The sequence below is a fragment of the Chrysochloris asiatica genome, unplaced genomic scaffold (genome assembly GCF_000296735.1).
Source record: "Chrysochloris asiatica unplaced genomic scaffold, ChrAsi1.0 scaffold00080, whole genome shotgun sequence".
Lineage (NCBI taxonomy): Eukaryota > Metazoa > Chordata > Mammalia > Afrosoricida > Chrysochloridae > Chrysochloris > Chrysochloris asiatica.
This window is the reverse complement of record NW_006408598.1, coordinates 4874336-4886706: the sequence shown is the minus strand read 5'-3', so window position 1 is coordinate 4886706 and position 12371 is coordinate 4874336. Positions and strand designations below refer to the sequence as shown.

The 12371-nt window shown below is 38.2% G+C and overlaps 2 pseudogenes; both read left to right on the top strand.

Annotated features, from left to right (window-relative positions):
• Positions 1–10887: 10887 nt before the first annotated feature.
• On the top strand, positions 10888–11433 carry LOC102837228 (annotated as a pseudogene).
• A 316-nt stretch (positions 11434–11749) lies between these two features.
• Positions 11750–12370, top strand: LOC102836852 (annotated as a pseudogene).
• The last annotated feature ends 1 nt before the right edge of the window (position 12371 follows it).

Sequence of the window (12371 nt, the reverse complement as noted above, 5' to 3'; positions counted from 1 at the left end):
CAAAAGAGAAAGGAGTCAAAAGTTTCAGAGCAGAAATTGTCTGGAGAGCTAAGAGCCCATATAAGCCACAGTCAAATCTAACCTGAGATCAGAAGAAGAGCTAGACGGTGTCCATCTACCACTACTGACCATTATGATTATGGCCACAATAGATGAGCCCTGATAGAAGGGGAGAAAAATACACAAAGGAACTTAAATTCTTAAAAAGCCTAGACTTACTAGGCCTGTTAAGACTGGAAGGTTATTGCCTTGAGATACTCTTTAGACCATGGAACAAAAATATCCCCTGAGGTTACCTTTTAATGAAATAACAGGTTGGCACATAAAGTAAAGGATGTTATTTGTACTCCATTTAAAAATGTACCAACAATCATGATGATGGCCTAGGACCCAGAAATGTTTAATCCTGTTGTTCATGGGGTTGAAAAGTAAAGGATATTAACTTTAGATGTTCCAGTTAAAATCATCTATATAAGACCAAAAGGTCACAATTATTCTAAAGCAAAGATGAGAAAGCAAGGGAAAAAGGAAACTGAAATATTGGCAATGGAACAGCCAGAATGCATTAAAGAGCATGTCAAAACATTCTTAAAGATGTAACTGATGTCACTAAACAGTGTGGGTGTTATTGTTTTTGTTATGTGCCGTGGAGTTGGTTCCGACTCATAGCAACACTGTACAGGGTTTCTGAGGCTGTAAATCTTTACGGGAGCAGAAAGTCTCATCTTTCTCCCATGGAATAGCTGGAAGTTTTGAACTGCTGACTGTGAGGTTAGCAGCCTAATTCATAAACAGTACACTGCCAGAGCTCCTAAACAATGGTTGTAGAAATTGTCAACTGGAACCTAGTTTGTTGTGCAAACTTTCCCTGACCTGAAAAAACAATAAAATGTTAGTTTGTTGTGTTTTTTTTTAATTAACCAACATTGCATTCGAACTCAAAGTGAATGATTTTATTAATATTAATTTCTCATGTTATGCCTATGCAAGTTCAAAAAAATGTTTTATATAATGTTGTATAGTGGATTTAGTAATATATCATGTTTACTTAATTATATATATATTTTTTTCCATTTCCCTAGAGCTTTTGTTTTAACCTGTCTCTTCCCATTCCTTTTTATTCCACCCACATCATCACATTCCCAATATCAAAATAGTATCACTTTAGTATGTATTTTACACACCATTGTTTGCAGTCATGTAATCTGTGTTGTTCTGATGTGGCATTGTAAGATAAGCACTGGACTGCTAACCACAGGTCAGCAGTTCAAACCCAACACTTAACAATAACAACAATATATGGTAGGCAGAATTTTAAGATAACCCTCAATGATCTAGACCAAAGTTGGGGAACATCTGGCCCATGGACCAAATAAAGAATCTTTTGGTCTGGCCCTGCCAAGATAACTGCAGTTCCAGTCATCATATTAGGGGTGAGTTAGCTAAATGCTTGACCAAATATAGCAGGCTAATTTTTAAGTTGATGACTGTTGCATTATCACTTTTCTTTCCTCTGCACATGGCGAGACCAATAGCTGCATGTTAGATAGCCACTCATGAGTTTTTAACATCTCTGTTGCTTTCATTGAGAAGAAATGAAGTATATGATTTGATTAAGGTAAAACTGATTATTTGCTTTGTAACCTTCACTCAATTCACAATAAAAAGTTAAAAAAAAAAAAAGTATGGCTGAACAACAATTTGTTAAAGAAATTAGGAATGTAATTTATAGCTCTATCAATGATCTCAGCAGAAATGCTGTCAGCCTAGACTGAAGAGGACAAAGATGAGAAGAAATGAAATAAGGCTACTGGGATTCTACAGCCAGAAAATGGATTAATTGAAGCTGCCTGGATACATGGAGTCCTGGCATGGCACTGCAGGTTAATGCGCTGGGTTTTTGGTTTGAACCACAAGGTCAGAACTTGTATCTCACCAGCCACTCCTCAGAAACATATACAGGGTCTCTATGAGTTAGAACTGAGTTGATGGCACTTTGCAACAACAACATTGTGCTTCAAGAAAAGGGAGGAGCAACTCTAGGGGAAAGTCCAGACTTACTCACAGACCCTGATAGACAGGGATGTTAACTCCCCATGCCAGAGTATAGGGCCCTTCCTTGGTTCCAGAGAAGCACCATTCTGGTGGAACTAGATAATGAGTTTGTATCATTGGCAGGACAGGGGTGTGCAGCCATCACCAGTATCCAGAGAGCAGAAACACCATTTCAATGGCTTGCAGTGTGGAGCTTCTACTCTAGAAGGCATGAGAGCATCCAGCCAAAGAGATTTATTATGAGACCTAGAAATCTTATGGTACTTGCCTTTTTGGATTTCCAACTTGCTTGTAAACAATGAGCAATTTTGTGCTTTCAATTTCTCCCTTTTGGAATACCAGTATCTATTCTATTTTACTACCATTCCTGTGTCCGTTTGTCATACCATGGTGGCTTGTGTGTTGCTGTGATGCTAGAAGCTATGTCACTGGTATGTTAAATACTAGCAGGGTCACTCATAGTGGACAGGTTTCAGGGGAGCTTCCAGTCTAAGACAGATTAGGAAGAAAGAGAGGTAAACAGTTAGCCACTAAAAACCTTATCAGTAGTAGTGGAGCACTATGGTGCCAGAAGATGAGCACTCAATTCTAACTGGAGAAGTGCTTCCTCAAGGTAGTGGTGACCTTAATGACATTGATGTAGCAAAGCTTTCAAGACCTTCATTTGCTAATGGAGCAGAACTCAAAATGATAACAAACAGCTGCAAACATTCTTTAATAATCAGAACATGTACTGTATAAAATATGAATCCAGAAAAATTAGAAACCAACAAAAATGAAAGGAAATGCATAAATTTTGATATCCTAGTTGTTAATACTGAGTTGAAATGGTCAGACATTGACAATTTTGAATGAATCATTTGGTTTACTATACAGGGAATGACAAATTGAAACAGAATGACATGCATTCCATCATCAAAAATAGGATTTGAACACCTATCTTGAAGTACTATGCTGTCTGTTATAGGATAATATCTATATTCCTATAAGGAAGACCAGTTAATACCTCTATGATTCAAATTTATGCACCACACAGTAAATCCAGTGATGATGGAGTTTAAGAATTCTACCAAATTTTCAGTCTGAAATTGATTAAACATACAGTAAAGATGCGCTGATAATTACTGATGATTCTAATGCAAAAGTTGGAAACAAATAGTTGAAAAATATGACCTCAGTGATAAAAACTATGCCGGAATTTATGTAATAGAATTATGTAATATTGACTTAATTAATTGCAATACCTTTTTAAAACAATATAAAAAGGGACTACATACCTGGACTTCACCAGATAGAATGCACAGGAATAAAATTGACTACATCTCTGGGAAGAAATTATGGAGAAGCTCAATATCATGAGCTAAAACAAGGCCATGGGCTGGCTGTGGAACAGACTAACAATTGCTCATATGCAAGTTCAGGCTAAAGCTAAGGAAAATTAGAACAAGTGCACAAGAGCCAAAATATGACCCTAATTTAGAGACCATGTCACCATGTTTTTGTTAAGTGCCATCGAATCAATTCCGACCCATAGCGACCCTATATAGGGTTTCCAAGGAGCAGCTGGTGAGCTTGAACCACCGACCTTGCAGTTCAAATGACTTTGCAGTCCAACACATTAGCCCACAGTACATACCACCTGAATTTAGAGAACATATCCAGAAATTATTTGATGTATTAGACACTAATGATTAAAGACCAGAGGAGTTATGGGATGACATAAAAAATATTTTACCTAAGGAAAGCATAAAATTAACAAAAGTCTAGGAAAGAAAGAAAAGACAAAAATGGGTGTTATAAGAGATTCTAAAATTTACTCTTGAATGTAGAGAAGCTAAATCTACTAGAAGAAATGATCAGAATGTTTCAAAGGGCAGCTCAAGAAGACAAAGTCAAATATTGATTTGTCCAAATGTCTGAAGTTAGAAAATCAAAAGGAGAGAACACGCTCAGCATTTCTGAAGTTGAAGAACTGAAGAAGAAATTCAAGCCTCAGATTTCAGTATTGAAGGATTCTATGGCAAAAATGGGAGTTTGGTGGTTCTGTAAGATAAGCACTGGACTGTGAACAACAAGGTCAGCAGTTCAAGCCCACCAGCTGCTCCACTGGGAAAAATATGAGAATTTCTTCTCCTGCCTAGATTTATTTTGGAAATCGTATACTAGGATTTTATGAGTTAGAACCAGCTTAAGAGAACTTAACAACAACAGTAACAATGGACAAAATATGGAATTATGCATGAAGCATCAAAAGAATATGGAAGGAATACACAGAGTAATTGTACTAATTAGAACTGGTCCACCATTTCCAGAGGTAGTATATGATCAAGAACATATGGTATTAAAGGAAGAAATACAAGCAGCATTTAAGGTATTGGGGGGCAGAGGGGAAGACTCTAGGAATTAACAGAATACAAATTGAAATATTTCAGTAAACTGATACAGTACTAGAGGCACTCACTTGTCTATGCTAAGAAATTTGGAAGACAGTTACTTGGCCAACCAATTGGAAGAGATCCATATTTGTGCCCACTCCAAAGAAAGGTGACCTTACAAAATGTGGAAATCATTGAACAGTGTTATTAATATCATATGCAAGTAAAATCCTGATGAAGATCATTTTTAAATGGTTGCAGCAGTACATCTACAGGGAGCTGCCAGAAATTCAAGCCAGATTCAGAAGAGAATGTGGAACTAGGGATATCATTGCTGATGTCAGATGGATCTTGGCTGAAAGCAGAGAATACAAGAAAGATGTTTACTTGTGCTTTATTGACTATGCAAAGGCATTTGACTGTGTGAATCATAACCAACTATGGATGACATTGTGAAGAATGGTATTCCAGAATACTCATGAGAAAACTACACATAGACCAACAGGCAGGCAGTCATTCAAACAAAACAAGAGGAAACTGAATTGTTTAAAATCAGGAAAGGTGTTCACCAGGGTTGTGTCTTTCACTGTACTTATTCAATTGTTATACTAAACAAATAATCTGAGAAGCTGGATTATGTGAAGAATAATATGGCATTAGGATTGGAGAAAGACTCATTAACAGCTTGCCATTTGCAGATGATGTAACCTTACTAGTTGCTGCAAGTGAAGAGGACTTGAAATACTTACTGATGAAGATCAAAGACGACAACCTTCAATACAGATTGCACCTCAATGTAAGGAAAATAAAATTTCTCACAATTGGACCAATAAATAACATCATGAAAAAAGGAGCAAAGATTTGAAGTTATCAAGGATTGCAATTTAGTTGGATTCACAATCATGGAAGCAGCAATCAAGAAATCAGGCTATTTATTGCATTTAGGCAACTCTACTGTGAAAGACCTCTTGAAATTGTTAAACAGTAAGGAAGTTATTTTGAGGACTAAGGTTTGCCTTGCCCAGGCCATGGTATTTTTCAATTGCCTCATATGCATGTGAAAGTTGGAATAAGGAAGTCAGTCATTAGAACAAAAACAAAAGAATACTGAAGGATTGCATTTGGATTATGGTGTTGAAGAAGAATATTGAAACTAGCATGGACTGCCAGAAAAACAAACAAATCTGTTTTGGAAGAAGTACACCCCGAATGTCCCTTAGAAGCAAAGTTAGTGAGACTTTGGACATATTGTGAGGAGAGACCAGCCCTGGAGAAAAACATTATCCTTGGCAAAGTAGAGGGTGAGAGACAAAGAGGAAGACATTCAATGAGCTGGATTAACAATGAGACAGCAACAATGGGCTGAAACATAACAATTGTGAGGAAGGCTCAGAAATGGGCAGTGTTTCATTCTGTTGTGCATAGGGCCACTCTGAATCAGAACTCTCTTGATGGCACCTAACAACAACAACAAAATTCTATGCCTGTGCCACCTTATATTTTAGCAGTATATTACTTGTATTATAGGTATAACAGATTCATAGGAAAGAAAATTTTCCCCCTGAATGAACTATATCCAGATAGTCAAACATATCTGATTTAGATGATTTATGTGATGAGATTTTAGAATCAGAATTTATGCTAGAATGAATTAAGACTCTTAAGATGCAAGTATTTGTTGTTAAGTGCCATCGAGTCGGGTCCGAAGATGCAAGTATAGGGTTAATATATTTTGTATATTGTTGCTGTTAAGTGCTGTCAAGTCAGTTCCAACTTATAGCAACCCAGAATAGAGTTTCTGAGGCGGGTTTGAATTGGTGACCTTAAGGTTAACAGTCCAGTGCTTATCCTATAGCACCACACTAAGAGCCCATTTTGTACATTTGAAAAATATAAATTTGGGGGAGTCAGAGAATGGAGTTTTTAGACTGAATTGTTTTCCCACCCCAAAACTATGTTGAAGTTCTAACTCCAGGTACATGTGAACCTGGACCTAGGTGTACCAGAAGTAAGGACTGTCTCCTCGAACTTTTGAAGAGAATATGGTCCTGCCAACATTGAATTCAGTCTACTAGCCTCCAAAACTGTGAGAAAAAAAGTTTCTGTTATTATAAACCACGCTTTTCATGGTGTATATTTACAGCAGCCCTAAATAAAGCCATACACACTCCATAAATAATCCTCAAATGAATGAATATAAAACTAGTAAAGACACAGAAGAGAAAAAACACAGTAAACCAACTTATCAATATAATATTATTAATGCAATTGATGTATTATGGAAGGGAAAGGTGAGCAAGATCTCTGCAAACTAAATTATGACATAATGCTGGAAAGTTTGTATACTCTGAGGTAAGTCAGTGCAAGTACATTGCTGGCCTTGAAAGCTTAAGACAAACTGCTTCTGGTGGTCCTTGGAAACTAGAATCAAGGAGAAGACATTGGCCAGATCAATAAGTATTAGGAATCAGGAGAAATAGTAATTTGTTCAATCAATAACACCATATCTGGAACAGCAACTGCATTTGGCATCACAACCTGGTTAAATTTGCAATAGTCCACTTTCATTCTCTAAGATCCATCTGTTTTATGTGCAAGTCAAGTAGGTGAGTTAAATGGGAAATTTGTGGGAATCCTTCATCCTGCATCCTTCAAGACCTTGATGGTAATACTAATCTATATATTCTATCCAGGAATATAGTATTGCTTTTGGTTTACTTTTTTCCTAAGTAGATACAGTTTTAATGACTTCCATCTAGCCTTTTTTGCCATAATAACTCTAATTCCACATGTCAGGGATCCAATGTGCGAGTTATGCCAATTACTGAGTACATCTGTTCAATTCTAGCACTGGAGAAATCACTACATAAAGGGTTTGGGGACCTAATGGACCCACTTCTGAACTAAGACTCTACTAACAACTTGACCTCCATAAGCTCTTACTCTCACTGGTGGACCACAGTAAAGTTTTGGGTATCCTGGAATTAGTGTCAATTCTGTAACAGTATCTAGTAATCTCTAAAAGTCTGATTATTTCCTTTATGCACTCAATAGTCACTCTTGTAAAAGCCCATAGACTCCTTTAGAGAATGCTGTACAGTGGGGTCCTTTCTCATGAGTAACCAGCCTGCTCTTCATTCAAGAAGTTAAGAGATTGTGGGTCTGATTTAAATCTGGGAATTTATTGAGGGACCAAGAGTCTATTCTAGTGATTCAAGAAAAACTGCCACTTGTTTAACCAATGATTCGTCTACTTGTATAGATTACAAAAATATTTAGTAGATTTTTCTATCTATTTCACTCCTACGGACACCAGGCTGAAGTAGCCAATTCTATAAATGAATACAAACCAGACTATTCTGATGACTGCTTTGATTCAATTCTCCATTATGGTAACCATGCCCACCTTGTCTTTGTGGATTAAGTGCTACCACTTGGACCTAACCACAGTTTGGTCCCATTAGCCACACTATTGATATGTGTCTTAATTTAGAAATCTCCTCTCTCAAATCTGACTTACATAAAGTAGCAATTTTCAAGGATGCTGGAGCTCCCTTCACAAATTTGTTTCTTACGACTGTGGTAAGAAATGTGTCCTCTGGGCACTCATTGTTGGGCTTGTGGGTCCAATCTGATAAATCCACTCTAACATGCCAATTTACCTAAGCCTTCAGATTCCTTCTGTTTAGTCTGGGTTTTCTATAGAAGCAAAACTAGTGACGCTTACATATGTATATATGGAGAGAGCTTTATATCACAGAATTGGCACACACAGTTGTAGAGGCAGGCAAGTTCCAAGTTCATAGGTCAGCTATCAGGTTGCAACCTTTTTCTGACTTATGTAGCTGCAGTGTCTGATGAACTCAACATTGGCAGTCTTTGGCTGCAAAGAGAAATGAATCCAAGGTGGCGTGTAAAATGGCAGGATGCTGAAATCTCCCAGGATCCACAGGCAATGCAGCAGGCTGCTGGCTCCTTCACAAAGACCTGTAGGTCAGGTGCTGAGCTAGATGCAGGTTCCAGACCCAACAAAAAGCAAGCAAGCTATGCCTGAGTGTCTAATATATTGGAAGCAAGTCACACCCTCGAGGGAACTTGCATTCAATTGACTGGCTGTTCAGAGCAGATCTCATCATGGGGGTGATTACATTATTAGATCTCATTATGGGGGATTACTACGTCTTAACTGCCAAACCACTAAGAATCCTGGTCCAGTTAAGTTGACACAACACTTTAACGATCAAACCTTCTTCTACAAAGTAGATCTCACATTTCAACTTAAATATAGACCATTGTTCAATCCATGTTTTAATGAATCAACCAAATAAACTATTACATCCTTTGTTAACCTCTGGATTGAAACACTGGGTGAAGAATCTGTGTTAGTGGGGCTATATCAGTAAACTCATACTGATCCTCTTTATGTTCCTTGCACCATTGTTACACACCTTTAATAGTCATTCATACACATAGCCATCACGTTTCTGCTTGTATAGATTGGAAAAATTAAGCTGCGCTTTTGAAGTACAGTGTACTTCGTTTGGGGTCACGTTTTGTACTTCACTTATTGAGCTCACTGGGACTTCAGTCCAGTTATAGGTATTTGTTGTTGTTGTTGTTGGCCATGTATAGGGTTTCCAAGAAGCAGCTGGTGGGTTTGAATCACCGATCCCATCCTGTGATTCACAGTTCAGTGCTTATCCTACAATGCCATACCAGGTTTCCTATTATAGATAAAGAAGGAAAAAAACTGTATCATAGAGTTACCATTGTTGTTGTTACATGCCACAGAGTCTGTTCCATCTCACAGTGACCCTGTTTAGGGTTTCCGAGGCTATACATTTTTGCGGGACCAGAAAACCTTATTTTTTCCAGTGAAACAGCAGGTAAGCTTGAAGTGCTGACCTTGTTGTTCATAGTCCAGTGCTTTTCCTCCAGAGTCACTGTGCTCCCCATAGAGTTACCATGGTGTTGTTGTTGTTAGGTGCCATTCAATAAATTCTGATTCATAGTGACATTATGCACAACAGAAGGATACAGTACCAGTCCTGCACCACCCCACTGCTACTACCATTGTGCCAATCCATCTCATTGGTGTCTCCCTTTTCTTAGCTGGCCTTCCACTTTGCCTACCATGATCTCCTTCACCAGGGATTGATCCCTCTAATAATGTCTGAAGTATGAGAGATGAAGTCTGGCCATCCTGGCTTCCAAGGAGCATTCTGGTTATACTTCTTCCAACATAAATGTGTTTGTTCTTTTGGCAGTCCATGGTGCTTTTAATATTCTATTTCAACACCATAACTCAAATGCATCAATTCTTATATAATATTTCTTATTCACTGTAGAATTTTCACAGGCATACGAGGTAATTGAAAATATCATGGCTTGGGTCAAATGCATCTTAGTCCTCAAACTGACATTTTTGCTTTTGAACACATTAAAGAGTTACCATATGACTGTATGGCCCAGTATTATCCTCTCCCAGGTATATCCTCAAAAGAAATGAAAGCATATGCCAACACAAAAACTTGTACCTGAATGTCCATAACAGAATTATTCATAATAGTTAAAAATTAGAAAAAAACACCTAAATGCCAATCAACATCTGTACTATTAATGAGGAGACAAAATAAAATGTGATATAATAACTATTTCAATGATAAAATTTTAGGAATAAATAGAAAAAAATATTTGGAACAAAAAGCTACGCAATGAATTTATCGACTTGACACAAAACAAATTATCTAAAAGGAAAACTTGATAACATGGAGTTCATCAAAATGTAAAACATTTGCTTTGCAGAAGCCTATGTGAGGAACATAAAAAGGCAAGCTACAATCTAAAGGAGGAAATATTTGCAGTGATGTGTCTGACAAAGGACTAGTGTACAAAATATGTAAAGGATTTTTCAAAGTTCAGCAGCAAGAAAAATATACAGAACAATTAGAAAAATGGGCAAAAGATATGAACAGACATTTCACAGAAGAGAAATATTGCAAATAATAACTGAAAAAAAAAAAATGGTCAACAGCTTTAGCCATTGGGGAAATTCCAAATAAAACCCAAATGAGATAGCACTGTACAGTTATTAGAATGTTTAGAATGATAAATACTGATAACATCAAACATTGGTGAGGCTGGAGAGAAACTGGATCACTCATGCATTACTAATGAGAATGTAAAATGTTAATAACCAATCTGGAAATTTCTTACAAATCTGGCAATTTCTTATAAAACTAAATATACAATCACGATACTACCTAGAAATAGCACTCTTGAATATTTATCCCAAAGAAATGAAAGCTTAATGTTCATTCAAAAAATGTGTATTTGAAAGTTCTTAATTGCTTTATTTGTAATGGCTAAAAATTAGAATCAGATCAAATGCCCTTCAGTAGGTGAATAGTTACACAAATGTAGTGTATACTATTCAGCAATTCAGCAATAAAAAGTGATGGCATCTACATACATCATCAACCTGAAAAGGACCTGGGGGAAGTTTCTGTTGGCAGCTCAGGCCATTGTTGCCATTAAAAACCTGGCTGACCCCTGTGCCATATCCCCAGTAATACAAGTCAGTAGGTTCTGCTGAAGTTTGCCACTGCCAATGGAACCACTCCTACTACTGGGCGTTTTGCTCCTGGAACTTTTACTAATTAGATCCAGGCATCCTTCCAGGAGCCTTGGCTTCTGGTGGTTATGTTAACTTGCCCACCATTGCTCTTTGTAACACAGATTCCCTCTGCGCTACATGGAGCCATCCGGTGTAACCAGGGAATTTATTCAGTGGGTCTGATGAGGTGGGTACTGGCCCTGGAAGTTCTGCATATGCATGACACCATCTCCCGGGAACACTCGTGGGAGTCATGCCTGGCCTCTATTTCTACAGCGATCCAGAAGAAATTAAAAAGAAAAAGCAAGCTGATGCTGAAAAGACTATGACCAAGGAAGAATTTCAGGGTGATGGAGTATTCCCGCTTCTTCCATTACTGCTGCATAGGCTGAAGTCACGTCTGAGGCATGCAGGTGTCTTCTGTGACTACTCAGCAGTTCCGTGCTGAAGACTGGCACATTCAGCCTGCAACTGATAGCTGCTCTGCAGGCCACTGACTGGGTAGGAACAACCACTGAGTAGCCTTAAGCTGTTCTTCCAGTCTCTTAGAAAACGGAAATAAGGGTTAGAACCCGTGCGGAGGCGGCGTGGAGTGCTTCATGGCTCAGCTGCTCTGAAAGCAGTGTGTTAAGCGAAGCTGCCACAGAGCCTTTGTAAAGAAGGCCCAAGAGGTTGACAGCTTCGATGGAAACAGCCAGGAGTGATGAGCGACAGTGGCTAGCAGAGCTACCGCGAGCAGAAATCCTGTTGTACTTCCAGAAGTGGAAGTGTTCATGGATCTGGGAAATCTGTAAGACATACCCCTGCAAGGTCTCACTCCAAGGAAGATTCCAGGCGTTCCAGCTCAAAGTCCAGGTCCAGATCTGAATCTAGGTCTAGATCCAGAAGAAATTCTAGAAGATATTATACAAGATCACGTTCTCGGTCACGCTCCCATAGACGATCCCGCAGCAGGTTTTATAGTCGAGATTATCCCAGATGGTTTAGCCACAGTCATTCTCCGATGTCTACTAGCAGGTGTCATGTTAGGAATCCCGCAAATCCTGATCCCTACTGTTGTCTTGGAGTATTTGGGTTGAGCTTATATATCACAGAGCTAGATCTAACAGAAATGTTCTCTAAATATGGCCCCATTGCTGATATGTCCAGCAGTCTAGACATACAAGAGGATTTTTGCCTTTGCATATTTTGAAAATGCAGATGATGCTAGGAAGCTAAAGAACGTCCCAATGGAATGGACCTTGATGGTTGTAGGATCAGAGTCAATTTCTCCATAATGAAAAATCCACCTACTCCAACACCAGGAATTTATATGTGGAGACCTA